Source organism: Phyllobates terribilis, unplaced genomic scaffold (genome assembly GCF_046119375.1).
Source record: "Phyllobates terribilis strain yellow unplaced genomic scaffold, ASM4611937v1 Scaffold_40__1_contigs__length_11209783, whole genome shotgun sequence".
NCBI lineage: Eukaryota > Metazoa > Chordata > Amphibia > Anura > Dendrobatidae > Phyllobates > Phyllobates terribilis.
Genome location: NW_027362800.1, coordinates 7,543,867 through 7,567,602, shown reverse-complemented (window position 1 = coordinate 7,567,602; position 23,736 = coordinate 7,543,867). Strand labels below are relative to the sequence as shown.

Sequence of the window (23,736 nt, the reverse complement as noted above, 5' to 3'; positions counted from 1 at the left end):
ATTGCATTGCCATGTAATGTAATGTAATGCAATGCTATCTATCTAGCTCTCCCTCTATACTTCCTTTTGGATAAACAGACATATTAGGCAAGCATTTTGGAGCTTTCACCTAAATAACTACAGGTGGTGAGATAAGCTGCACAATATAATTGACCTTTCAGTATATTGTTGCACACACACCATCTATTTAGCAAATGCCCTTGTTATCAACAGCAGCCTTTTAAACTCACCTGAGCTAACAGGTATGTGAGCTGGTTACTCTGCTGCGCTTAAAATTTCTTTTTGGTTTGCTACAATGCCTTTTCTGAAACGTTGTCTCCCTCTGCTGGAACACTGACTTCTTTCATTTAATGCCTGCAGACTATAAAAGAGAAACCAACCCAAAAAGTTTGGTTGATTAGTCTGTGGCATTCTTTTAAACTGTTGCTTATGGCGGTCTCTGTGAGCTTCTCAGTGACATTCAGCCATCCAGGTATCCCGCCTGCAGTAGACGGAATGTGGCAATGGAACGCTGGCTGCGCGTGTCATAATAGGCTCTGAGCCTTTATATACCTGCGCACAGCAGCAGCCACCTTCAGTCTGCTGCTGGACAGCCAGCAGCAGCAGCAGCAGGAGAGGTAATTAATCAGCAACCCTCCTGCTAAGGGTAGACAGCTGCTCGTTCCACCCCCCCCCCCGCCTTAATTGGTTCTCCTCCCTTCCAACGGTGTTGAGGCGGGTGGGAACAGCCGGGGGTTGAGGGTACTGTGCTAAAAGAGGTGGAGTTATGCAGATCTAAAACGCGTGGATTGCAGCAGCAGCAAGCCGAAAAGTGCAGGCATGTGAGGGATCTAGAGGTTGACAGCATGTCTTCTTAACGGGAGTCCAGGTGGCCATCTCCACAAATGGACTTTTCAGAATCCTTGGGTGGCACCGTAGTCGGAAACCAATTCTGGTTATCGCTTCTCGGCCTTTTGGCTAAGATCAAGTGTAGTATCTGTTCTTATCAGTTTAATATCTGATACGTCCCCTATCTGGGGACCATATATTAAATGTATTTTTAGAACAGGGAGATGGAAAAAGAGCTTGCTCTGTCCACTCCACGCATTGACCTGGTATTGCAGTATCTCCAGGACCGGTGCACCCCTTCTTTAATGCAGTTTCTAAAATCAGAAAGAATTGAATTCAATGCTTTTTGTTCATTTTGCTTGTTTGTCGGATTTTGGGATGGACTCTTTGGCTTTGCTTTTCTTCTCCTCATTGGATTTTTCATGTTAAAAGTTGCAGAAGCCAGATGACAAGCTCATTTTGGTTCAACTTCAGCAACTGTGCATTGCATTGCCATGTAATGTAATGTAATGCAATGCTATCTATCTAGCTCTCCCTCTATACTTCCTTTTGGATAAACAGACATATTAGTCAAGCATTTTGGAGCTTTCACCTAAATAACTACAGGTGGTGAGATAAGCTGCACAATATAATTGACCTTTCAGTATATTGTTGCACACACACCATCTATTTAGCAAATGCCCTTGTTATCAACAGCAGCCTTTTAAACTCACCTGAGCTAACAGGTATGTGAGCTGGTTACTCTGCTGCGCTTAAAATTTCTTTTTTGGTTTGCTACAATGCCTTTTCTGAAACGTTGTCTCCCTCTGCTGGAACACTGACTTCTTTCATTTAATGCCTGCAGACTATAAAAGAGAAACCAACCCAAAAAGTTTGGTTGATTAGTCTGTGGCATTCTTTTAAACTGTTGCTTATGGCGGTCTCTGTGAGCTTCTCAGTGACATTCAGCCATCCAGGTATCCCGCCTGCAGTAGACGGAATGTGGCAATGGAACGCTGGCTGCGCGTGTCATAATAGGCTCTGAGCCTTTATATACCTGCGCACAGCAGCAGCCACCTTCAGTCTGCTGCTGGACAGCCAGCAGCAGCAGCAGCAGGAGAGGTAATTAATCAGCAACCCTCCTGCTAAGGGTTGACAGCTGCTCGTTCCACCCCCCCCCCCCGCCTTAATTGGTTCTCCTCCCTTCCAACGGTGTTGAGGCGGGTGGGAACAGCCGGGGGTTGAGGGTACTGTGCTAAAAGAGGTGGAGTTATGCAGATCTAAAACGCGTGGATTGCAGCAGCAGCAAGCCGAAAAGTGCAGGCATGTGAGGGATCTAGAGGTTGACAGCATGTCTTCTTAACGGGAGTCCAGGTGGCCATCTCCACAAATGGACTTTTCAGAATCCTTGGGTGGCACCGTAGTCGGAAACCAATTCTGGTTATCGCTTCTCGGCCTTTTGGCTAAGATCAAGTGTAGTATCTGTTCTTATCAGTTTAATATCTGATACGTCCCCTATCTGGGGACCATATATTAAATGGATTTTTAGAACAGGGAGATGGAAAAAGAGCTTGCTCTGTCCACTCCACGCATTGACCTGGTATTGCAGTATCTCCAGGACCGGTGCACCCCTTCTTTAATGCAGTTTCTAAAATCAGAAAGAATTGAATTCAATGCTTTTTGTTCATTTTGCTTGTTTGTCGGATTTTGGGATGGACTCTTTGGCTTTGCTTTTCTTCTCCTCATTGGATTTTTCATGTTAAAAGTTGCAGAAGCCAGATGACAAGCTCATTTTGGTTCAACTTCAGCAACTGTGCATTGCATTGCCATGTAATGTAATGTAATGCAATGCTATCTATCTAGCTCTCCCTCTATACTTCCTTTTGGATAAACAGACATATTAGGCAAGCATTTTGGAGCTTTCACCTAAATAACTACAGGTGGTGAGATAAGCTGCACAATATAATTGACCTTTCAGTATATTGTTGCACACACACCATCTATTTAGCAAATGCCCTTGTTATCAACAGCAGCCTTTTAAACTCACCTGAGCTAACAGGTATGTGAGCTGGTTACTCTGCTGCGCTTAAAATTTCTTTTTTGGTTTGCTACAATGCCTTTTCTGAAACGTTGTCTCCCTCTGCTGGAACACTGACTTCTTTCATTTAATGCCTGCAGACTATAAAAGAGAAACCAACCCAAAAAGTTTGGTTGATTAGTCTGTGGCATTCTTTTAAACTGTTGCTTATGGCGGTCTCTGTGAGCTTCTCAGTGACATTCAGCCATCCAGGTATCCCGCCTGCAGTAGACGGAATGTGGCAATGGAACGCTGGCTGCGCGTGTCATAATAGGCTCTGAGCCTTTATATACCTGCGCACAGCAGCAGCCACCTTCAGTCTGCTGCTGGACAGCCAGCAGCAGCAGCAGCAGGAGAGGTAATTAATCAGCAACCCTCCTGCTAAGGGTAGACAGCTGCTCGTTCCACCCCCCCCCCCGCCTTAATTCGTTCTCCTCCCTTCCAACGGTGTTGAGGCGGGTGGGAACAGCCGGGGGTTGAGGGTACTGTGCTAAAAGAGGTGGAGTTATGCAGATCTAAAACGCGTGGATTGCAGCAGCAGCAAGCCGAAAAGTGCAGGCATGTGAGGGATCTAGAGGTTGACAGCATGTCTTCTTAACGGGAGTCCAGGTGGCCATCTCCACAAATGGACTTTTCAGAATCCTTGGGTGGCACCGTAGTCGGAAACCAATTCTGGTTATCGCTTCTCGGCCTTTTGGCTAAGATCAAGTGTAGTATCTGTTCTTATCAGTTTAATATCTGATACGTCCCCTATCTGGGGACCATATATTAAATGGATTTTTAGAACAGGGAGATGGAAAAAGAGCTTGCTCTGTCCACTCCACGCATTGACCTGGTATTGCAGTATCTCCAGGACCGGTGCACCCCTTCTTTAATGCAGTTTCTAAAATCAGAAAGAATTGAATTCAATGCTTTTTGTTCATTTTGCTTGTTTGTCGGATTTTGGGATGGACTCTTTGGCTTTGCTTTTCTTCTCCTCATTGGATTTTTCATGTTAAAAGTTGCAGAAGCCAGATGACAAGCTCATTTTGGTTCAACTTCAGCAACTGTGCATTGCATTGCCATGTAATGTAATGTAATGCAATGCTATCTATCTAGCTCTCCCTCTATACTTCCTTTTGGATAAACAGACATATTAGGCAAGCATTTTGGAGCTTTCACCTAAATAACTACAGGTGGTGAGATAAGCTGCACAATATAATTGACCTTTCAGTATATTGTTGCACACACACCATCTATTTAGCAAATGCCCTTGTTATCAACAGCAGCCTTTTAAACTCACCTGAGCTAACAGGTATGTGAGCTGGTTACTCTGCTGCGCTTAAAATTTCTTTTTTGGTTTGCTACAATGCCTTTTCTGAAACGTTGTCTCCCTCTGCTGGAACACTGACTTCTTTCATTTAATGCCTGCAGACTATAAAAGAGAAACCAACCCAAAAAGTTTGGTTGATTAGTCTGTGGCATTCTTTTAAACTGTTGCTTATGGCGGTCTCTGTGAGCTTCTCAGTGACATTCAGCCATCCAGGTATCCCGCCTGCAGTAGACGGAATGTGGCAATGGAACGCTGGCTGCGCGTGTCATAATAGGCTCTGAGCCTTTATATACCTGCGCACAGCAGCAGCCACCTTCAGTCTGCTGCTGGACAGCCAGCAGCAGCAGCAGCAGGAGAGGTAATTAATCAGCAACCCTCCTGCTAAGGGTAGACAGCTGCTCGTTCCACCCCCCCCCCGCCTTAATTGGTTCTCCTCCCTTCCAACGGTGTTGAGGCGGGTGGGATCAGCCGGGGGTTGAGGGTACTGTGCTAAAAGAGGTGGAGTTATGCAGATCTAAAACGCGTGGATTGCAGCAGCAGCAAGCCGAAAAGTGCAGGCATGTGAGGGATCTAGAGGTTGACAGCATGTCTTCTTAACGGGAGTCCAGGTGGCCATCTCCACAAATGGACTTTTCAGAATCCTTGGGTGGCACCGTAGTCGGAAACCAATTCTGGTTATCGCTTCTCGGCCTTTTGGCTAAGATCAAGTGTAGTATCTGTTCTTATCAGTTTAATATCTGATACGTCCCCTATCTGGGGACCATATATTAAATGGATTTTTAGAACAGGGAGATGGAAAAAGAGCTTGCTCTGTCCACTCCACGCATTGACCTGGTATTGCAGTATCTCCAGGACCGGTGCACCCCTTCTTTAATGCAGTTTCTAAAATCAGAAAGAATTGAATTCAATGCTTTTTGTTCATTTTGCTTGTTTGTCGGATTTTGGGATGGACTCTTTGGCTTTGCTTTTCTTCTCCTCATTGGATTTTTCATGTTAAAAGTTGCAGAAGCCAGATGACAAGCTCATTTTGGTTCAACTTCAGCAACTGTGCATTGCATTGCCATGTAATGTAATGTAATGCAATGCTATCTATCTAGCTCTCCCTCTATACTTCCTTTTGGATAAACAGACATATTAGGCAAGCATTTTGGAGCTTTCACCTAAATAACTACAGGTGGTGAGATAAGCTGCACAATATAATTGACCTTTCAGTATATTGTTGCACACACACCATCTATTTAGCAAATGCCCTTGTTATCAACAGCAGCCTTTTAAACTCACCTGAGCTAACAGGTATGTGAGCTGGTTACTCTGCTGCGCTTAAAATTTCTTTTTTGGTTTGCTACAATGCCTTTTCTGAAACGTTGTCTCCCTCTGCTGGAACACTGACTTCTTTCATTTAATGCCTGCAGACTATAAAAGAGAAACCAACCCAAAAAGTTTGGTTGATTAGTCTGTGGCATTCTTTTAAACTGTTGCTTATGGCGGTCTCTGTGAGCTTCTCAGTGACATTCAGCCATCCAGGTATCCCGCCTGCAGTAGACGGAATGTGGCAATGGAACGCTGGCTGCGCGTGTCATAATAGGCTCTGAGCCTTTATATACCTGCGCACAGCAGCAGCCACCTTCAGTCTGCTGCTGGACAGCCAGCAGCAGCAGGAGAGGTAATTAATCAGCAACCCTCCTGCTAAGGGTAGACAGCTGCTCGTTCCACCCCCCCCCCCCGCCTTAATTGGTTCTCCTCCCTTCCAACGGTGTTGAGGCGGGTGGGAACAGCCGGGGGTTGAGGGTACTGTGCTAAAAGAGGTGGAGTTATGCAGATCTAAAACGCGTGGATTGCAGCAGCAGCAAGCCGAAAAGTGCAGGCATGTGAGGGATCTAGAGGTTGACAGCATGTCTTCTTAACGGGAGTCCAGGTGGCCATCTCCACAAATGGACTTTTCAGAATCCTTGGGTGGCACCGTAGTCGGAAACCAATTCTGGTTATCGCTTCTCGGCCTTTTGGCTAAGATCAAGTGTAGTATCTGTTCTTATCAGTTTAATATCTGATACGTCCCCTATCTGGGGACCATATATTAAATGGATTTTTAGAACAGGGAGATGGAAAAAGAGCTTGCTCTGTCCACTCCACGCATTGACCTGGTATTGCAGTATCTCCAGGACCGGTGCACCCCTTCTTTAATGCAGTTTCTAAAATCAGAAAGAATTGAATTCAATGCTTTTTGTTCATTTTGCTTGTTTGTCGGATTTTGGGATGGACTCTTTGGCTTTGCTTTTCTTCTCCTCATTGGATTTTTCATGTTAAAAGTTGCAGAAGCCAGATGACAAGCTCATTTTGGTTCAACTTCAGCAACTGTGCATTGCATTGCCATGTAATGTAATGTAATGCAATGCTATCTATCTAGCTCTCCCTCTATACTTCCTTTTGGATAAACAGACATATTAGGCAAGCATTTTGGAGCTTTCACCTAAATAACTACAGGTGGTGAGATAAGCTGCACAATATAATTGACCTTTCAGTATATTGTTGCACACACACCATCTATTTAGCAAATGCCCTTGTTATCAACAGCAGCCTTTTAAACTCACCTGAGCTAACAGGTATGTGAGCTGGTTACTCTGCTGCGCTTAAAATTTCTTTTTTGGTTTGCTACAATGCCTTTTCTGAAACGTTGTCTCCCTCTGCTGGAACACTGACTTCTTTCATTTAATGCCTGCAGACTATAAAAGAGAAACCAACCCAAAAAGTTTGGTTGATTAGTCTGTGGCATTCTTTTAAACTGTTGCTTATGGCGGTCTCTGTGAGCTTCTCAGTGACATTCAGCCATCCAGGTATCCCGCCTGCAGTAGACGGAATGTGGCAATGGAACGCTGGCTGCGCGTGTCATAATAGGCTCTGAGCCTTTATATACCTGCGCACAGCAGCAGCCACCTTCAGTCTGCTGCTGGACAGCCAGCAGCAGCAGCAGCAGGAGAGGTAATTAATCAGCAACCCTCCTGCTAAGGGTAGACAGCTGCTCGTTCCACCCCCCCCCCCGCCTTAATTGGTTCTCCTCCCTTCCAACGGTGTTGAGGCGGGTGGGAACAGCCGGGGGTTGAGGGTACTGTGCTAAAAGAGGTGGAGTTATGCAGATCTAAAACGCGTGGATTGCAGCAGCAGCAAGCCGAAAAGTGCAGGCATGTGAGGGATCTAGAGGTTGACAGCATGTCTTCTTAACGGGAGTCCAGGTGGCCATCTCCACAAATGGACTTTTCAGAATCCTTGGGTGGCACCGTAGTCGGAAACCAATTCTGGTTATCGCTTCTCGGCCTTTTGGCTAAGATCAAGTGTAGTATCTGTTCTTATCAGTTTAATATCTGATACGTCCCCTATCTGGGGACCATATATTAAATGGATTTTTAGAACAGGGAGATGGAAAAAGAGCTTGCTCTGTCCACTCCACGCATTGACCTGGTATTGCAGTATCTCCAGGACCGGTGCACCCCTTCTTTAATGCAGTTTCTAAAATCAGAAAGAATTGAATTCAATGCTTTTTGTTCATTTTGCTTGTTTGTCGGATTTTGGGATGGACTCTTTGGCTTTGCTTTTCTTCTCCTCATTGGATTTTTCATGTTAAAAGTTGCAGAAGCCAGATGACAAGCTCATTTTGGTTCAACTTCAGCAACTGTGCATTGCATTGCCATGTAATGTAATGTAATGCAATGCTATCTATCTAGCTCTCCCTCTATACTTCCTTTTGGATAAACAGACATATTAGGCAAGCATTTTGGAGCTTTCACCTAAATAACTACAGGTGGTGAGATAAGCTGCACAATATAATTGACCTTTCAGTATATTGTTGCACACACACCATCTATTTAGCAAATGCCCTTGTTATCAACAGCAGCCTTTTAAACTCACCTGAGCTAACAGGTATGTGAGCTGGTTACTCTGCTGCGCTTAAAATTTCTTTTTTGGTTTGCTACAATGCCTTTTCTGAAACGTTGTCTCCCTCTGCTGGAACACTGACTTCTTTCATTTAATGCCTGCAGACTATAAAAGAGAAACCAACCCAAAAAGTTTGGTTGATTAGTCTGTGGCATTCTTTTAAACTGTTGCTTATGGCGGTCTCTGTGAGCTTCTCAGTGACATTCAGCCATCCAGGTATCCCGCCTGCAGTAGACGGAATGTGGCAATGGAACGCTGGCTGCGCGTGTCATAATAGGCTCTGAGCCTTTATATACCTGCGCACAGCAGCAGCCACCTTCAGTCTGCTGCTGGACAGCCAGCAGCAGCAGCAGCAGGAGAGGTAATTAATCAGCAACCCTCCTGCTAAGGGTAGACAGCTGCTCGTTCCACCCCCCCCCCCGCCTTAATTGGTTCTCCTCCCTTCCAACGGTGTTGAGGCGGGTGGGAACAGCCGGGGGTTGAGGGTACTGTGCTAAAAGAGGTGGAGTTATGCAGATCTAAAACGCGTGGATTGCAGCAGCAGCAAGCCGAAAAGTGCAGGCATGTGAGGGATCTAGAGGTTGACAGCATGTCTTCTTAACGGGAGTCCAGGTGGCCATCTCCACAAATGGACTTTTCAGAATCCTTGGGTGGCACCGTAGTCGGAAACCAATTCTGGTTATCGCTTCTCGGCCTTTTGGCTAAGATCAAGTGTAGTATCTGTTCTTATCAGTTTAATATCTGATACGTCCCCTATCTGGGGACCATATATTAAATGGATTTTTAGAACAGGGAGATGGAAAAAGAGCTTGCTCTGTCCACTCCACGCATTGACCTGGTATTGCAGTATCTCCAGGACCGGTGCACCCCTTCTTTAATGCAGTTTCTAAAATCAGAAAGAATTGAATTCAATGCTTTTTGTTCATTTTGCTTGTTTGTCGGATTTTGGGATGGACTCTTTGGCTTTGCTTTTCTTCTCCTCATTGGATTTTTCATGTTAAAAGTTGCAGAAGCCAGATGACAAGCTCATTTTGGTTCAACTTCAGCAACTGTGCATTGCATTGCCATGTAATGTAATGTAATGCAATGCTATCTATCTAGCTCTCCCTCTATACTTCCTTTTGGATAAACAGACATATTAGGCAAGCATTTTGGAGCTTTCACCTAAATAACTACAGGTGGTGAGATAAGCTGCACAATATAATTGACCTTTCAGTATATTGTTGCACACACACCATCTATTTAGCAAATGCCCTTGTTATCAACAGCAGCCTTTTAAACTCACCTGAGCTAACAGGTATGTGAGCTGGTTACTCTGCTGCGCTTAAAATTTCTTTTTGGTTTGCTACAATGCCTTTTCTGAAACGTTGTCTCCCTCTGCTGGAACACTGACTTCTTTCATTTAATGCCTGCAGACTATAAAAGAGAAACCAACCCAAAAAGTTTGGTTGATTAGTCTGTGGCATTCTTTTAAACTGTTGCTTATGGCGGTCTCTGTGAGCTTCTCAGTGACATTCAGCCATCCAGGTATCCCGCCTGCAGTAGACGGAATGTGGCAATGGAACGCTGGCTGCGCGTGTCATAATAGGCTCTGAGCCTTTATATACCTGCGCACAGCAGCAGCCACCTTCAGTCTGCTGCTGGACAGCCAGCAGCAGCAGCAGCAGGAGAGGTAATTAATCAGCAACCCTCCTGCTAAGGGTAGACAGCTGCTCGTTCCACCCCCCCCCCCCGCCTTAATTGGTTCTCCTCCCTTCCAACGGTGTTGAGGCGGGTGGGAACAGCCGGTGGTTGAGGGTACTGTGCTAAAAGAGGTGGAGTTATGCAGATCTAAAACGCGTGGATTGCAGCAGCAGCAAGCCGAAAAGTGCAGGCATGTGAGGGATCTAGAGGTTGACAGCATGTCTTCTTAACGGGAGTCCAGGTGGCCATCTCCACAAATGGACTTTTCAGAATCCTTGGGTGGCACCGTAGTCGGAAACCAATTCTGGTTATCGCTTCTCGGCCTTTTGGCTAAGATCAAGTGTAGTATCTGTTCTTATCAGTTTAATATCTGATACGTCCCCTATCTGGGGACCATATATTAAATGGATTTTTAGAACAGGGAGATGGAAAAAGAGCTTGCTCTGTCCACTCCACGCATTGACCTGGTATTGCAGTATCTCCAGGACCGGTGCACCCCTTCTTTAATGCAGTTTCTAAAATCAGAAAGAATTGAATTCAATGCTTTTTGTTCATTTTGCTTGTTTGTCGGATTTTGGGATGGACTCTTTGGCTTTGCTTTTCTTCTCCTCATTGGATTTTTCATGTTAAAAGTTGCAGAAGCCAGATGACAAGCTCATTTTGGTTCAACTTCAGCAACTGTGCATTGCATTGCCATGTAATGTAATGTAATGCAATGCTATCTATCTAGCTCTCCCTCTATACTTCCTTTTGGATAAACAGACATATTAGGCAAGCATTTTGGAGCTTTCACCTAAATAACTACAGGTGGTGAGATAAGCTGCACAATATAATTGACCTTTCAGTATATTGTTGCACACACACCATCTATTTAGCAAATGCCCTTGTTATCAACAGCAGCCTTTTAAACTCACCTGAGCTAACAGGTATGTGAGCTGGTTACTCTGCTGCGCTTAAAATTTCTTTTTTGGTTTGCTACAATGCCTTTTCTGAAACGTTGTCTCCCTCTGCTGGAACACTGAATTCTTTCATTTAATGCCTGCAGACTATAAAAGAGAAACCAACCCAAAAAGTTTGGTTGATTAGTCTGTGGCATTCTTTTAAACTGTTGCTTATGGCGGTCTCTGTGAGCTTCTCAGTGACATTCAGCCATCCAGGTATCCCGCCTGCAGTAGACGGAATGTGGCAATGGAACGCTGGCTGCGCATGTCATAATAGGCTCTGAGCCTTTATATACCTGCGCACAGCAGCCACCTTCAGTCTGCTGCTGGACAGCCAGCAGCAGCAGCAGGAGAGGTAATTAATCAGCAACCCTCCTGCTAAGGGTAGACAGCTGCTCGTTCCACCCCCCCCCCCGCCTTAATTGGTTCTCCTCCCTTCCAACGGTGTTGAGGCGGGTGGGAACAGCCGGGGGTTGAGGGTACTGTGCTAAAAGAGGTGGAGTTCTGCAGATCTAAAACGCGTGGATTGCAGCAGCAGCAAGCCGAAAAGTGCAGGCATGTGAGGGATCTAGAGGTTGACAGCATGTCTTCTTAACGGGAGTCCAGGTGGCCATCTCCACAAATGGACTTTTCAGAATCCTTGGGTGGCACCGTAGTCGGAAACCAATTCTGGTTATCGCTTCTCGGCCTTTTGGCTAAGATCAAGTGTAGTATCTGTTCTTATCAGTTTAATATCTGATACGTCCCCTATCTGGGGACCATATATTAAATGGATTTTTAGAACAGGGAGATGGAAAAAGAGCTTGCTCTGTCCACTCCACGCATTGACCTGGTATTGCAGTATCTCCAGGACCGGTGCACCCCTTCTTTAATGCAGTTTCTAAAATCAGAAAGAATTGAATTCAATGCTTTTTGTTCATTTTGCTTGTTTGTCGGATTTTGGGATGGACTCTTTGGCTTTGCTTTTCTTCTCCTCATTGGATTTTTCATGTTAAAAGTTGCAGAAGCCAGATGACAAGCTCATTTTGGTTCAACTTCAGCAACTGTGCATTGCATTGCCATGTAATGTAATGTAATGCAATGCTATCTATCTAGCTCTCCCTCTATACTTCCTTTTGGATAAACAGACATATTAGGCAAGCATTTTGGAGCTTTCACCTAAATAACTACAGGTGGTGAGATAAGCTGCACAATATAATTGACCTTTCAGTATATTGTTGCACACACACCATCTATTTAGCAAATGCCCTTGTTATCAACAGCAGCCTTTTAAACTCACCTGAGCTAACAGGTATGTGAGCTGGTTACTCTGCTGCGCTTAAAATTTCTTTTTTGGTTTGCTACAATGCCTTTTCTGAAACGTTGTCTCCCTCTGCTGGAACACTGACTTCTTTCATTTAATGCCTGCAGACTATAAAAGAGAAACCAACCCAAAAAGTTTGGTTGATTAGTCTGTGGCATTCTTTTAAACTGTTGCTTATGGCGGTCTCTGTGAGCTTCTCAGTGACATTCAGCCATCCAGGTATCCCGCCTGCAGTAGACGGAATGTGGCAATGGAACGCTGGCTGCGCGTGTCATAATAGGCTCTGAGCCTTTATATACCTGCGCACAGCAGCAGCCACCTTCAGTCTGCTGCTGGACAGCCAGCAGCAGCAGCAGCAGGAGAGGTAATTAATCAGCAACCCTCCTGCTAAGGGTAGACAGCTGCTCGTTCCACCCCCCCCCCCCGCCTTAATTGGTTCTCCTCCCTTCCAACGGTGTTGAGGCGGGTGGGAACAGCCAGGGGTTGAGGGTACTGTGCTAAAAGAGGTGGAGTTATGCAGATCTAAAACGCGTGGATTGCAGCAGCAGCAAGCCGAAAAGTGCAGGCATGTGAGGGATCTAGAGGTTGACAGCATGTCTTCTTAACGGGAGTCCAGGTGGCCATCTCCACAAATGGACTTTTCAGAATCCTTGGGTGGCACCGTAGTCGGAAACCAATTCTGGTTATCGCTTCTCGGCCTTTTGGCTAAGATCAAGTGTAGTATCTGTTCTTATCAGTTTAATATCTGATACGTCCCCTATCTGGGGACCATATATTAAATGGATTTTTAGAACAGGGAGATGGAAAAAGAGCTTGCTCTGTCCACTCCACGCATTGACCTGGTATTGCAGTATCTCCAGGACCGGTGCACCCCTTCTTTAATGCAGTTTCTAAAATCAGAAAGAATTGAATTCAATGCTTTTTGTTCATTTTGCTTGTTTGTCGGATTTTGGGATGGACTCTTTGGCTTTGCTTTTCTTCTCCTCATTGGATTTTTCATGTTAAAAGTTGCAGAAGCCAGATGACAAGCTCATTTTGGTTCAACTTCAGCAACTGTGCATTGCATTGCCATGTAATGTAATGTAATGCAATGCTATCTATCTAGCTCTCCCTCTATACTTCCTTTTGGATAAACAGACAAATTAGGCAAGCATTTTGGAGCTTTCACCTAAATAACTACAGGTGGTGAGATAAGCTGCACAATATAATTGACCTTTCAGTATATTGTTGCACACACACCATCTATTTAGCAAATGCCCTTGTTATCAACAGCAGCCTTTTAAACTCACCTGAGCTAACAGGTATGTGAGCTGGTTACTCTGCTGCGCTTAAAATTTCTTTTTTGGTTTGCTACAATGCCTTTTCTGAAACGTTGTCTCCCTCTGCTGGAACACTGACTTCTTTCATTTAATGCCTGCAGACTATAAAAGAGAAACCAACCCAAAAAGTTTGGTTGATTAGTCTGTGGCATTCTTTTAAACTGTTGCTTATGGCGGTCTCTGTGAGCTTCTCAGTGACATTCAGCCATCCAGGTATCCCGCCTGCAGTAGACGGAATGTGGCAATGGAACGCTGGCTGCGCGTGTCATAATAGGCTCTGAGCCTTTATATACCTGCGCACAGCAGCAGCCACCTTCAGTCTGCTGCTGGACAGCCAGCAGCAGCAGCAGCAGGAGAGGTAATTAATCAGCAACCCTCCTGCTAAGGGTAGACAGCTGCTCGTTCCACCCCCCCCCCCGCCTTAATTGGTTCTCCTCCCTTCCAACGGTGTTGAGGCGGGTGGGAACAGCCGGGGGTTGAGGGTACTGTGCTAAAAGAGGTGGAGTTATGCAGATCTAAAACGCGTGGATTGCAGCAGCAGCAAGCCGAAAAGTGCAGGCATGTGAGGGATCTAGAGGTTGACAGCATGTCTTCTTAACGGGAGTCCAGGTGGCCATCTCCACAAATGGACTTTTCAGAATCCTTGGGTGGCACCGTAGTCGGAAACCAATTCTGGTTATCGCTTCTCGGCCTTTTGGCTAAGATCAAGTGTAGTATCTGTTCTTATCAGTTTAATATCTGATACGTCCCCTATCTGGGGACCATATATTAAATGGATTTTTAGAACAGGGAGATGGAAAAAGAGCTTGCTCTGTCCACTCCACGCATTGACCTGGTATTGCAGTATCTCCAGGACCGGTGCACCCCTTCTTTAATGCAGTTTCTAAAATCAGAAAGAATTGAATTCAATGCTTTTTGTTCATTTTGCTTGTTTGTCGGATTTTGGGATGGACTCTTTGGCTTTGCTTTTCTTCTCCTCATTGGATTTTTCATGTTAAAAGTTGCAGAAGCCAGATGACAAGCTCATTTTGGTTCAACTTCAGCAACTGTGCATTGCATTGCCATGTAATGTAATGTAATGCAATGCTATCTATCTAGCTCTCCCTCTATACTTCCTTTTGGATAAACAGACATATTAGGCAAGCATTTTGGAGCTTTCACCTAAATAACTACAGGTGGTGAGATAAGCTGCACAATATAATTGACCTTTCAGTATATTGTTGCACACACACCATCTATTTAGCAAATGCCCTTGTTATCAACAGCAGCCTTTTAAACTCACCTGAGCTAACGGGTATGTGAGCTGGTTACTCTGCTGCGCTTAAAATTTCTTTTTTGGTTTGCTACAATGCCTTTTCTGAAACGTTGTCTCCCTCTGCTGGAACACTGACTTCTTTCATTTAATGCCTGCAGACTATAAAAGAGAAACCAACCCAAAAAGTTTGGTTGATTAGTCTGTGGCATTCTTTTAAACTGTTGCTTATGGCGGTCTCTGTGAGCTTCTCAGTGACATTCAGCCATCCAGGTATCCCGCCTGCAGTAGACGGAATGTGGCAATGGAACGCTGGCTGCGCGTGTCATAATAGGCTCTGAGCCTTTATATACCTGCGCACAGCAGCAGCCACCTTCAGTCTGCTGCTGGACAGCCAGCAGCAGCAGCAGCAGGAGAGGTAATTAATCAGCAACCCTCCTGCTAAGGGTAGACAGCTGCTCGTTCCACCCCCCCCCCGCCTTAATTGGTTCTCCTCCCTTCCAACGGTGTTGAGGCGGGTGGGAACAGCCGGGGGTTGAGGGTACTGTGCTAAAAGAGGTGGAGTTATGCAGATCTAAAACGCGTGGATTGCAGCAGCAGCAAGCCGAAAAGTGCAGGCATGTGAGGGATCTAGAGGTTGACAGCATGTCTTCTTAACGGGAGTCCAGGTGGCCATCTCCACAAATGGACTTTTCAGAATCCTTGGGTGGCACCGTAGTCGGAAACCAATTCTGGTTATCGCTTCTCGGCCTTTTGGCTAAGATCAAGTGTAGTATCTGTTCTTATCAGTTTAATATCTGATACGTCCCCTATCTGGGGACCATATATTAAATGGATTTTTAGAACAGGGAGATGGAAAAAGAGCTTGCTCTGTCCACTCCACGCATTGACCTGGTATTGCAGTATCTCCAGGACCGGTGCACCCCTTCTTTAATGCAGTTTCTAAAATCAGAAAGAATTGAATTCAATGCTTTTTGTTCATTTTGCTTGTTTGTCGGATTTTGGGATGGACTCTTTGGCTTTGCTTTTCTTCTCCTCATTGGATTTTTCATGTTAAAAGTTGCAGAAGCCAGATGACAAGCTCATTTTGGTTCAACTTCAGCAACTGTGCATTGCATTGCCATGTAATGTAATGTAATGCAATGCTATGTATCTAGCTCTCCCTCTATACTTCCTTTTGGATAAACAGACATATTAGGCAAGCATTTTGGAGCTTTCACCTAAATAACTACAGGTGGTGAGATAAGCTGCACAATATAATTGACCTTTCAGTATATTGTTGCACACACACCATCTATTTAGCAAATGCCCTTGTTATCAACAGCAGCCTTTTAAACTCACCTGAGCTAACAGGTATGTGAGCTGGTTACTCTGCTGCGCTTAAAATTTCTTTTTTGGTTTGCTACAATGCCTTTTCTGAAACGTTGTCTCCCTCTGCTGGAACACTGACTTCTTTCATTTAATGCCTGCAGACTATAAAAGAGAAACCAACCCAAAAAGTTTGGTTGATTAGTCTGTGGCATTCTTTTAAACTGTTGCTTATGGCGGTCTCTGTGAGCTTCTCAGTGACATTCAGCCATCCAGGTATCCCGCCTGCAGTAGACGGAATGTGGCAATGGAACGCTGGCTGCGCGTGTCATAATAGGCTCTGAGCCTTTATATACCTGCGCACAGCAGCAGCCACCTTCAGTCTGCTGCTGGACAGCCAGCAGCAGCAGCAGCAGGAGAGGTAATTAATCAGCAACCCTCCTGCTAAGGGTAGACAGCTGCTCGTTCCACCCCCCCCCCGCCTTAATTGGTTCTCCTCCCTTCCAACGGTGTTGAGGCGGGTGGGAACAGCCGGGGGTTGAGGGTACTGTGCTAAAAGAGGTGGAGTTATGCAGATCTAAAACGCGTGGATTGCAGCAGCAGCAAGCCGAAAAGTGCAGGCATGTGAGGGATCTAGAGGTTGACAGCATGTCTTCTTAACGGGAGTCCAGGTGGCCATCTCCACAAATGGACTTTTCAGAATCCTTGGGTGGCACCGTAGTCGGAAACCAATTCTGGTTATCGCTTCTCGGCCTTTTGGCTAAGATCAAGTGTAGTATCTTTTGAAAAGGTGGTTTTGGATGTTGGCCGCCCTAGTAGATTGATACATTATGCACACTGGGGTTTAGGCGCTTGTTAGTACGCCAGGTGGCTAATATAGTCATCTGGTGGAAAGCATGGCCCCCCAGGATCGACGCCATTGGGCCGGGGAAGATCGAAAGCCCGAAGTGTGAAGTGCCCCAGGAGTGGTGACCCTGGGGTGCCTTAACTCACTGGGATTGGGAACCCCACTTGAGTTTATGGCACATTTGCACTAGCACTTCAATATTTCTTTCTTCACACACACCCTTATTCCGGGCCTTCTGGCCTTAGGATGGGGAATTTTTCAATTCCCGGTCGAAGGTCCGGGCAGTATTATACTGTGAAACCTTCACTATTTATTTAAATTTTTTTTTGTCACTGTGTGTCCACTTTTTCACGTGTGTCCACGTCCTTACTAGGATTTTGTCGGGATGCGGTTCCTTACGGGTTCCTCTCTTGGCAGGTCTAGTGGGGGAGTGTGTGGCCATCAGGTTCCGCTCCCCCCTGAACCCCCCTGGCTCTCCTCTTTCGGGAGGAGAGCGTTGTTGGCTCCCCTCTTCCGGGAGGGGAACACAGTCTTTGGCTCCCAGTGCCTTGCTCGGGTGAGAACTCGGGCAGGTATTGGGGGTAAGATTGGGTCGCCTCTGGCTCCGGCTGGAGGTGGCTATTTGTCCCTGTTCCTCGCTGTGGCCTTCTGGCTCGGAGGGACGGGGAATGGTTTGGGGGACCCTTCTCCTTTTGGAGAGGGTTTCAAGAAGACCAGCATCCTAGTGCACTTTTTTTGTGGCACTTGTCACTTTTTTAAGCGCACTCGGGTTTTGTACACGAATTCGGGCTTTCGATAAAAAAAAAAATCTGTTCTTATCAGTTTAATATCTGATACGTCCCCTATCTGGGGACCATATATTAAATGGATTTTTAGAACAGGGAGATGGAAAAAGAGCTTGCTCTGTCCACTCCACGCATTGACCTGGTATTGCAGTATCTCCAGGACCGGTGCACCCCTTCTTTAATGCAGTTTCTAAAATCAGAAAGAATTGAATTCAATGCTTTTTGTTCATTTTGCTTGTTTGTCGGATTTTGGGATGGACTCTTTGGCTTTGCTTTTCTTCTCCTCATTGGATTTTTCATGTTAAAAGTTGCAGAAGCCAGATGACAAGCTCATTTTGGTTCAACTTCAGCAACTGTGCATTGCATTGCCATGTAATGTAATGTAATGCAATGCTATCTATCTAGCTCTCCCTCTATACTTCCTTTTGGATAAACAGACATATTAGGCAAGCATTTTGGAGCTTTCACCTAAATAACTACAGGTGGTGAGATAAGCTGCACAATATAATTGACCTTTCAGTATATTGTTGCACACACACCATCTATTTAGCAAATGCCCTTGTTATCAACAGCAGCCTTTTAAACTCACCTGAGCTAACAGGTATGTGAGCTGGTTACTCTGCTGCGCTTAAAATTTCTTTTTTGGTTTGCTACAATGCCTTTTCTGAAACGTTGTCTCCCTCTGCTGGAACACTGACTTCTTTCATTTAATGCCTGCAGACTATAAAAGAGAAACCAACCCAAAAAGTTTGGTTGATTAGTCTGTGGCATTCTTTTAAACTGTTGCTTATGGCGGTCTCTGTGAGCTTCTCAGTGACATTCAGCCATCCAGGTATCCCGCCTGCAGTAGACGGAATGTGGCAATGGAACGCTGGCTGCGCGTGTCATAATAGGCTCTGAGCCTTTATATACCTGCGCACAGCAGCAGCCACCTTCAGTCTGCTGCTGGACAGCCAGCAGCAGCAGCAGCAGGAGAGGTAATTAATCAGCAACCCTCCTGCTAAGGGTAGACAGCTGCTCGTTCCACCCCCCCCTCCCCGCCTTAATTGGTTCTCCTCCCTTCCAACGGTGTTGAGGCGGGTGGGAACAGCCGGGGGTTGAGGGTACTGTGCTAAAAGAGGTGGAGTTATGCAGATCTAAAACGCGTGGATTGCAGCAGCAGCAAGCCGAAAAGTGCAGGCATGTGAGGGATCTAGAGGTTGACAGCATGTCTTCTTAACGGGAGTCCAGGTGGCCATCTCCACAAATGGACTTTTCAGAATCCTTGGGTGGCACCGTAGTCGGAAACCAATTCTGGTTATCGCTTCTCGGCCTTTTGGCTAAGATCAAGTGTAGTATCTGTTCTTATCAGTTTAATATCTGATACGTCCCCTATCTGGGGACCATATATTAAATGGATTTTTAGAACAGGGAGATGGAAAAAGAGCTTGCTCTGTCCACTCCACGCATTGACCTGGTATTGCAGTATCTCCAGGACCGGTGCACCCCTTCTTTAATGCAGTTTCTAAAATCAGAAAGAATTGAATTCAATGCTTTTTGTTCATTTTGCTTGTTTGTCGGATTTTGGGATGGACTCTTTGGCTTTGCTTTTCTTCTCCTCATTGGATTTTTCATGTTAAAAGTTGCAGAAGCCAGATGACAAGCTCATTTTGGTTCAACTTCAGCAACTGTGCATTGCATTGCCATGTAATGTAATGTAATGCAATGCTATCTATCTAGCTCTCCCTCTATACTTCCTTTTGGATAAACAGACATATTAGGCAAGCATTTTGGAGCTTTCACCTAAATAACTACAGGTGGTGAGATAAGCTGCACAATATAATTGACCTTTCAGTATATTGTTGCACACACACCATCTATTTAGCAAATGCCCTTGTTATCAATAGCAGCCTTTTAAACTCACCTGAGCTAACAGGTATGTGAGCTGGTTACTCTGCTGCGCTTAAAATTTCTTTTTTGGTTTGCTACAATGCCTTTTCTGAAACGTTGTCTCCCTCTGCTGGAACACTGACTTCTTTCATTTAATGCCTGCAGACTATAAAAGAGAAACCAACCCAAAAAGTTTGGTTGATTAGTCTGTGGCATTCTTTTAAACTGTTGCTTATGGCGGTCTCTGTGAGCTTCTCAGTGACATTCAGCCATCCAGGTATCCCGCCTGCAGTAGACGGAATGTGGCAATGGAACGCTGGCTGCGCGTGTCATAATAGGCTCTGAGCCTTTATATACCTGCGCACAGCAGCAGCCACCTTCAGTCTGCTGCTGGACAGCCAGCAGCAGCAGCAGCAGGAGAGGTAATTAATCAGCAACCCTCCTGCTAAGGGTAGACAGCTGCTCGTTCCACCCCCCCCCCCGCCTTAATTGGTTCTCCTCCCTTCCAACGGTGTTGAGGCGGGTGGGAACAGCCGGGGGTTGAGGGTACTGTGCTAAAAGAGGTGGAGTTATGCAGATCTAAAACGCGTGGATTGCAGCAGCAGCAAGCCGAAAAGTGCAGGCATGTGAGGGATCTAGAGGTTGACAGCATGTCTTCTTAACGGGAGTCCAGGTGGCCATCTCCACAAATGGACTTTTCAGAATCCTTGGGTGGCACCGTAGTCGGAAACCAATTCTGGTTATCGCTTCTCGGCCTTTTCGCTAAGATCAAGTGTAGTATCTGTTCTTATCAGTTTAATATCTGATACGTCCCCTATCTGGGGACCATATATTAAATGGATTTTTAGAACAGGGAGATGGAAAAAGAGCTTGCTCTGTCCACTCCACGCATTGACCTGGTATTGCAGTATCTCCAGGACCGGTGCACCCCTTCTTTAATGCAGTTTCTAAAATCAGAAAGAATTGAATTCAATGCTTTTTGTTCATTTTGCTTGTTTGTCGGATTTTGGGATGGACTCTTTGGCTTTGCTTTTCTTCTCCTCATTGGATTTTTCATGTTAAAAGTTGCAGAAGCCAGATGACAAGCTCATTTTGGTTCAACTTCAGCAACTGTGCATTGCATTGCCATGTAATGTAATGTAATGCAATGCTATCTATCTAGCTCTCCCTCTATACTTCCTTTTGGATAAACAGACATATTAGGCAAGCATTTTGGAGCTTTCACCTAAATAACTACAGGTGGTGAGATAAGCTGCACAATATAATTGACCTTTCAGTATATTGTTGCACACACACCATCTATTTAGCAAATGCCCTTGTTATCAACAGCAGCCTTTTAAACTCACCTGAGCTAACAGGTATGTGAGCTGGTTACTCTGCTGCGCTTAAAATTTCTTTTTTGGTTTGCTACAATGCCTTTTCTGAAACGTTGTCTCCCTCTGCTGGAACACTGACTTCTTTCATTTAATGCCTGCAGACTATAAAAGAGAAACCAACCCAAAAAGTTTGGTTGATTAGTCTGTGGCATTCTTTTAAACTGTTGCTTATGGCGGTCTCTGTGAGCTTCTCAGTGACATTCAGCAATCCAGGTATCCCGCCTGCAGTAGACGGAATGTGGCAATGGAACGCTGGCTGCGCGTGTCATAATAGGCTCTGAGCCTTTATATACCTGCGCACAGCAGCAGCCACCTTCAGTCTGCTGCTGGACAGCCAGCAGCAGCAGCAGCAGGAGAGGTAATTAATCAGCAACCCTCCTGCTAAGGGTAGACAGCTGCTCGTTCCACCCCCCCCTCCCCGCCTTAATTGGTTCTCCTCCCTTCCAACGGTGTTGAGGCGGGTGGGAACAGCCGGGGGTTGAGGGTACTGTGCTAAAAGAGGTGGAGTTATGCAGATCTAAAACGCGTGGATTGCAGCAGCAGCAAGCCGAAAAGTGCAGGCATGTGAGGGATCTAGAGGTTGACAGCATGTCTTCTTAACGGGAGTCCAGGTGGCCATCTCCACAAATGGACTTTTCAGAATCCTTGGGTGGCACCGTAGTCGGAAACCAATTCTGGTTATCGCTTCTCGGCCTTTTGGCTAAGATCAAGTGTAGTATCTGTTCTTATCAGTTTAATATCTGATACGTCCCCTATCTGGGGACCATATATTAAATGGATTTTTAGAACAGGGAGATGGAAAAAGAGCTTGCTCTGTCCACTCCACGCATTGACCTGGTATTGCAGTATCTCCAGGACCGGTGCACCCCTTCTTTAATGCAGTTTCTAAAATCAGAAAGAATTGAATTCAATGCTTTTTGTTCATTTTGCTTGTTTGTCGGATTTTGGGATGGACTCTTTGGCTTTGCTTTTCTTCTCCTCATTGGATTTTTCATGTTAAAAGTTGCAGAAGCCAGATGACAAGCTCATTTTGGTTCAACTTCAGCAACTGTGCATTGCATTGCCATGTAATGTAATGTAATGCAATGCTATCTATCTAGCTCTCCCTCTATACTTCCTTTTGGATAAACAGACATATTAGGCAAGCATTTTGGAGCTTTCACCTAAATAACTACAGGTGGTGAGATAAGCTGCACAATATAATTGACCTTTCAGTATATTGTTGCACACACACCATCTATTTAGCAAATGCCCTTGTTATCAACAGCAGCCTTTTAAACTCACCTGAGCTAACAGGTATGTGAGCTGGTTACTCTGCTGCGCTTAAAATTTCTTTTTTGGTTTGCTACAATGCCTTTTCTGAAACGTTGTCTCCCTCTGCTGGAACACTGACTTCTTTCATTTAATGCCTGCAGACTATAAAAGAGAAACCAACCCAAAAAGTTTGGTTGATTAGTCTGTGGCATTCTTTTAAACTGTTGCTTATGGCGGTCTCTGTGAGCTTCTCAGTGACATTCAGCCATCCAGGTATCCCGCCTGCAGTAGACGGAATGTGGCAATGGAACGCTGGCTGCGCGTGTCATAATAGGCTCTGAGCCTTTATATACCTGCGCACAGCAGCAGCCACCTTCAGTCTGCTGCTGGACAGCCAGCAGCAGCAGCAGCAGCAGGAGAGGTAATTAATCAGCAACCCTCCTGCTAAGGGTAGACAGATGCTCGTTCCACCCCCCCCCCCCGCCTTAATTGGTTCTCCTCCCTTCCAACGGTGTTGAGGCGGGTGGGAACAGCCGGGGGTTGAGGGTACTGTGCTAAAAGAGGTGGAGTTATGCAGATCTAAAACGCGTGGATTGCAGCAGCAGCAAGCCGAAAAGTGCAGGCATGTGAGGGATCTAGAGGTTGACAGCATGTCTTCTTAACGGGAGTCCAGGTGGCCATCTCCACAAATGGACTTTTCAGAATCCTTGGGTGGCACCGTAGTCGGAAACCAATTCTGGTTATCGCTTCTCGGCCTTTTGGCTAAGATCAAGTGTAGTATCTGTTCTTATCAGTTTAATATCTGATACGTCCCCTATCTGGGGACCATATATTAAATGGATTTTTAGAACAGGGAGATGGAAAAAGAGCTTGCTCTGTCCACTCCACGCATTGACCTGGTATTGCAGTATCTCCAGGACCGGTGCACCCCTTCTTTAATGCAGTTTCTAAAATCAGAAAGAATTGAATTCAATGCTTTTTGTTCATTTTGCTTGTTTGTCGGATTTTGGGATGGACTCTTTGGCTTTGCTTTTCTTCTCCTCATTGGATTTTTCATGTTAAAAGTTGCAGAAGCCAGATGACAAGCTCATTTTGGTTCAACTTCAGCAACTGTGCATTGCATTGCCATGTAATGTAATGTAATGCAATGCTATCTATCTAGCTCTCCCTCTATACTTCCTTTTGGATAAACAGACATATTAGGCAAGCATTTTGGAGCTTTCACCTAAATAACTACAGGTGGTGAGATAAGCTGCACAATATAATTGACCTTTCAGTATATTGTTGCACACACACCATCTATTTAGCAAATGCCCTTGTTATCAACAGCAGCCTTTTAAACTCACCTGAGCTAACAGGTATGTGAGCTGGTTACTCTGCTGCGCTTAAAATTTCTTTTTTGGTTTGCTACAATGCCTTTTCTGAAACGTTGTCTCCCTCTGCTGGAACACTGACTTCTTTCATTTAATGCCTGCAGACTATAAAAGAGAAACCAACCCAAAAAGTTTGGTTGATTAGTCTGTGGCATTCTTTTAAACTGTTGCTTATGGCGGTCTCTGTGAGCTTCTCAGTGACATTCAGCCATCCAGGTATCCCGCCTGCAGTAGACGGAATGTGGCAATGGAACGCTGGCTGCGCGTGTCATAATAGGCTCTGAGCCTTTATATACCTGCGCA

The 23,736-nt window shown here is 45.3% G+C and overlaps 17 non-coding genes and 1 pseudogene across 17 annotated transcripts; all 18 read left to right on the top strand.

Annotated features, from left to right (window-relative positions):
• The first annotated feature begins 937 nt into the window (after positions 1-937).
• On the top strand, positions 938-1,128 carry LOC141186800 (U2 spliceosomal RNA). The gene has a single exon (XR_012261045.1). It is a non-coding gene; the product is annotated as a U2 spliceosomal RNA (small nuclear RNA).
• Positions 1,129-2,250: 1,122 nt separating this feature from the next.
• On the top strand, positions 2,251-2,441 carry LOC141189180 (U2 spliceosomal RNA). Its single transcript, XR_012263248.1, has one exon. It is a non-coding gene; the product is annotated as a U2 spliceosomal RNA (small nuclear RNA).
• A 1,121-nt stretch (positions 2,442-3,562) lies between these two features.
• On the top strand, positions 3,563-3,753 carry LOC141189179 (U2 spliceosomal RNA). Its single transcript, XR_012263247.1, has one exon. It is a non-coding gene; the product is annotated as a U2 spliceosomal RNA (small nuclear RNA).
• Positions 3,754-4,873: 1,120 nt separating this feature from the next.
• On the top strand, positions 4,874-5,064 carry LOC141189178 (U2 spliceosomal RNA). The gene has a single exon (XR_012263246.1). It is a non-coding gene; the product is annotated as a U2 spliceosomal RNA (small nuclear RNA).
• Positions 5,065-6,180: 1,116 nt separating this feature from the next.
• Positions 6,181-6,371, top strand: LOC141189177 (U2 spliceosomal RNA). The gene has a single exon (XR_012263245.1). It is a non-coding gene; the product is annotated as a U2 spliceosomal RNA (small nuclear RNA).
• Positions 6,372-7,492: 1,121 nt separating this feature from the next.
• On the top strand, positions 7,493-7,683 carry LOC141189176 (U2 spliceosomal RNA). Its single transcript, XR_012263244.1, has one exon. It is a non-coding gene; the product is annotated as a U2 spliceosomal RNA (small nuclear RNA).
• A 1,121-nt stretch (positions 7,684-8,804) lies between these two features.
• Positions 8,805-8,995, top strand: LOC141189174 (U2 spliceosomal RNA). The gene has a single exon (XR_012263242.1). It is a non-coding gene; the product is annotated as a U2 spliceosomal RNA (small nuclear RNA).
• Positions 8,996-10,116: 1,121 nt separating this feature from the next.
• On the top strand, positions 10,117-10,307 carry LOC141189173 (U2 spliceosomal RNA). Its single transcript, XR_012263241.1, has one exon. It is a non-coding gene; the product is annotated as a U2 spliceosomal RNA (small nuclear RNA).
• A 1,115-nt stretch (positions 10,308-11,422) lies between these two features.
• Positions 11,423-11,613, top strand: LOC141189171 (U2 spliceosomal RNA). Its single transcript, XR_012263240.1, has one exon. It is a non-coding gene; the product is annotated as a U2 spliceosomal RNA (small nuclear RNA).
• A 1,122-nt stretch (positions 11,614-12,735) lies between these two features.
• Positions 12,736-12,926, top strand: LOC141189170 (U2 spliceosomal RNA). The gene has a single exon (XR_012263239.1). It is a non-coding gene; the product is annotated as a U2 spliceosomal RNA (small nuclear RNA).
• A 1,121-nt stretch (positions 12,927-14,047) lies between these two features.
• Positions 14,048-14,238, top strand: LOC141189169 (U2 spliceosomal RNA). Its single transcript, XR_012263238.1, has one exon. It is a non-coding gene; the product is annotated as a U2 spliceosomal RNA (small nuclear RNA).
• A 1,120-nt stretch (positions 14,239-15,358) lies between these two features.
• LOC141189168 (U2 spliceosomal RNA) lies at positions 15,359-15,549 on the top strand. The gene has a single exon (XR_012263237.1). It is a non-coding gene; the product is annotated as a U2 spliceosomal RNA (small nuclear RNA).
• A 1,120-nt stretch (positions 15,550-16,669) lies between these two features.
• On the top strand, positions 16,670-16,761 carry LOC141186159 (U2 spliceosomal RNA; annotated as a pseudogene).
• Positions 16,762-17,554: 793 nt separating this feature from the next.
• Positions 17,555-17,737, top strand: LOC141185732 (U2 spliceosomal RNA). Its single transcript, XR_012260363.1, has one exon. It is a non-coding gene; the product is annotated as a U2 spliceosomal RNA (small nuclear RNA).
• A 1,123-nt stretch (positions 17,738-18,860) lies between these two features.
• LOC141189167 (U2 spliceosomal RNA) lies at positions 18,861-19,051 on the top strand. The gene has a single exon (XR_012263236.1). It is a non-coding gene; the product is annotated as a U2 spliceosomal RNA (small nuclear RNA).
• A 1,121-nt stretch (positions 19,052-20,172) lies between these two features.
• LOC141185369 (U2 spliceosomal RNA) lies at positions 20,173-20,363 on the top strand. Its single transcript, XR_012260038.1, has one exon. It is a non-coding gene; the product is annotated as a U2 spliceosomal RNA (small nuclear RNA).
• A 1,123-nt stretch (positions 20,364-21,486) lies between these two features.
• Positions 21,487-21,677, top strand: LOC141189166 (U2 spliceosomal RNA). The gene has a single exon (XR_012263235.1). It is a non-coding gene; the product is annotated as a U2 spliceosomal RNA (small nuclear RNA).
• Positions 21,678-22,802: 1,125 nt separating this feature from the next.
• LOC141189165 (U2 spliceosomal RNA) lies at positions 22,803-22,993 on the top strand. The gene has a single exon (XR_012263234.1). It is a non-coding gene; the product is annotated as a U2 spliceosomal RNA (small nuclear RNA).
• Positions 22,994-23,736: the final 743 nt, after the last annotated feature.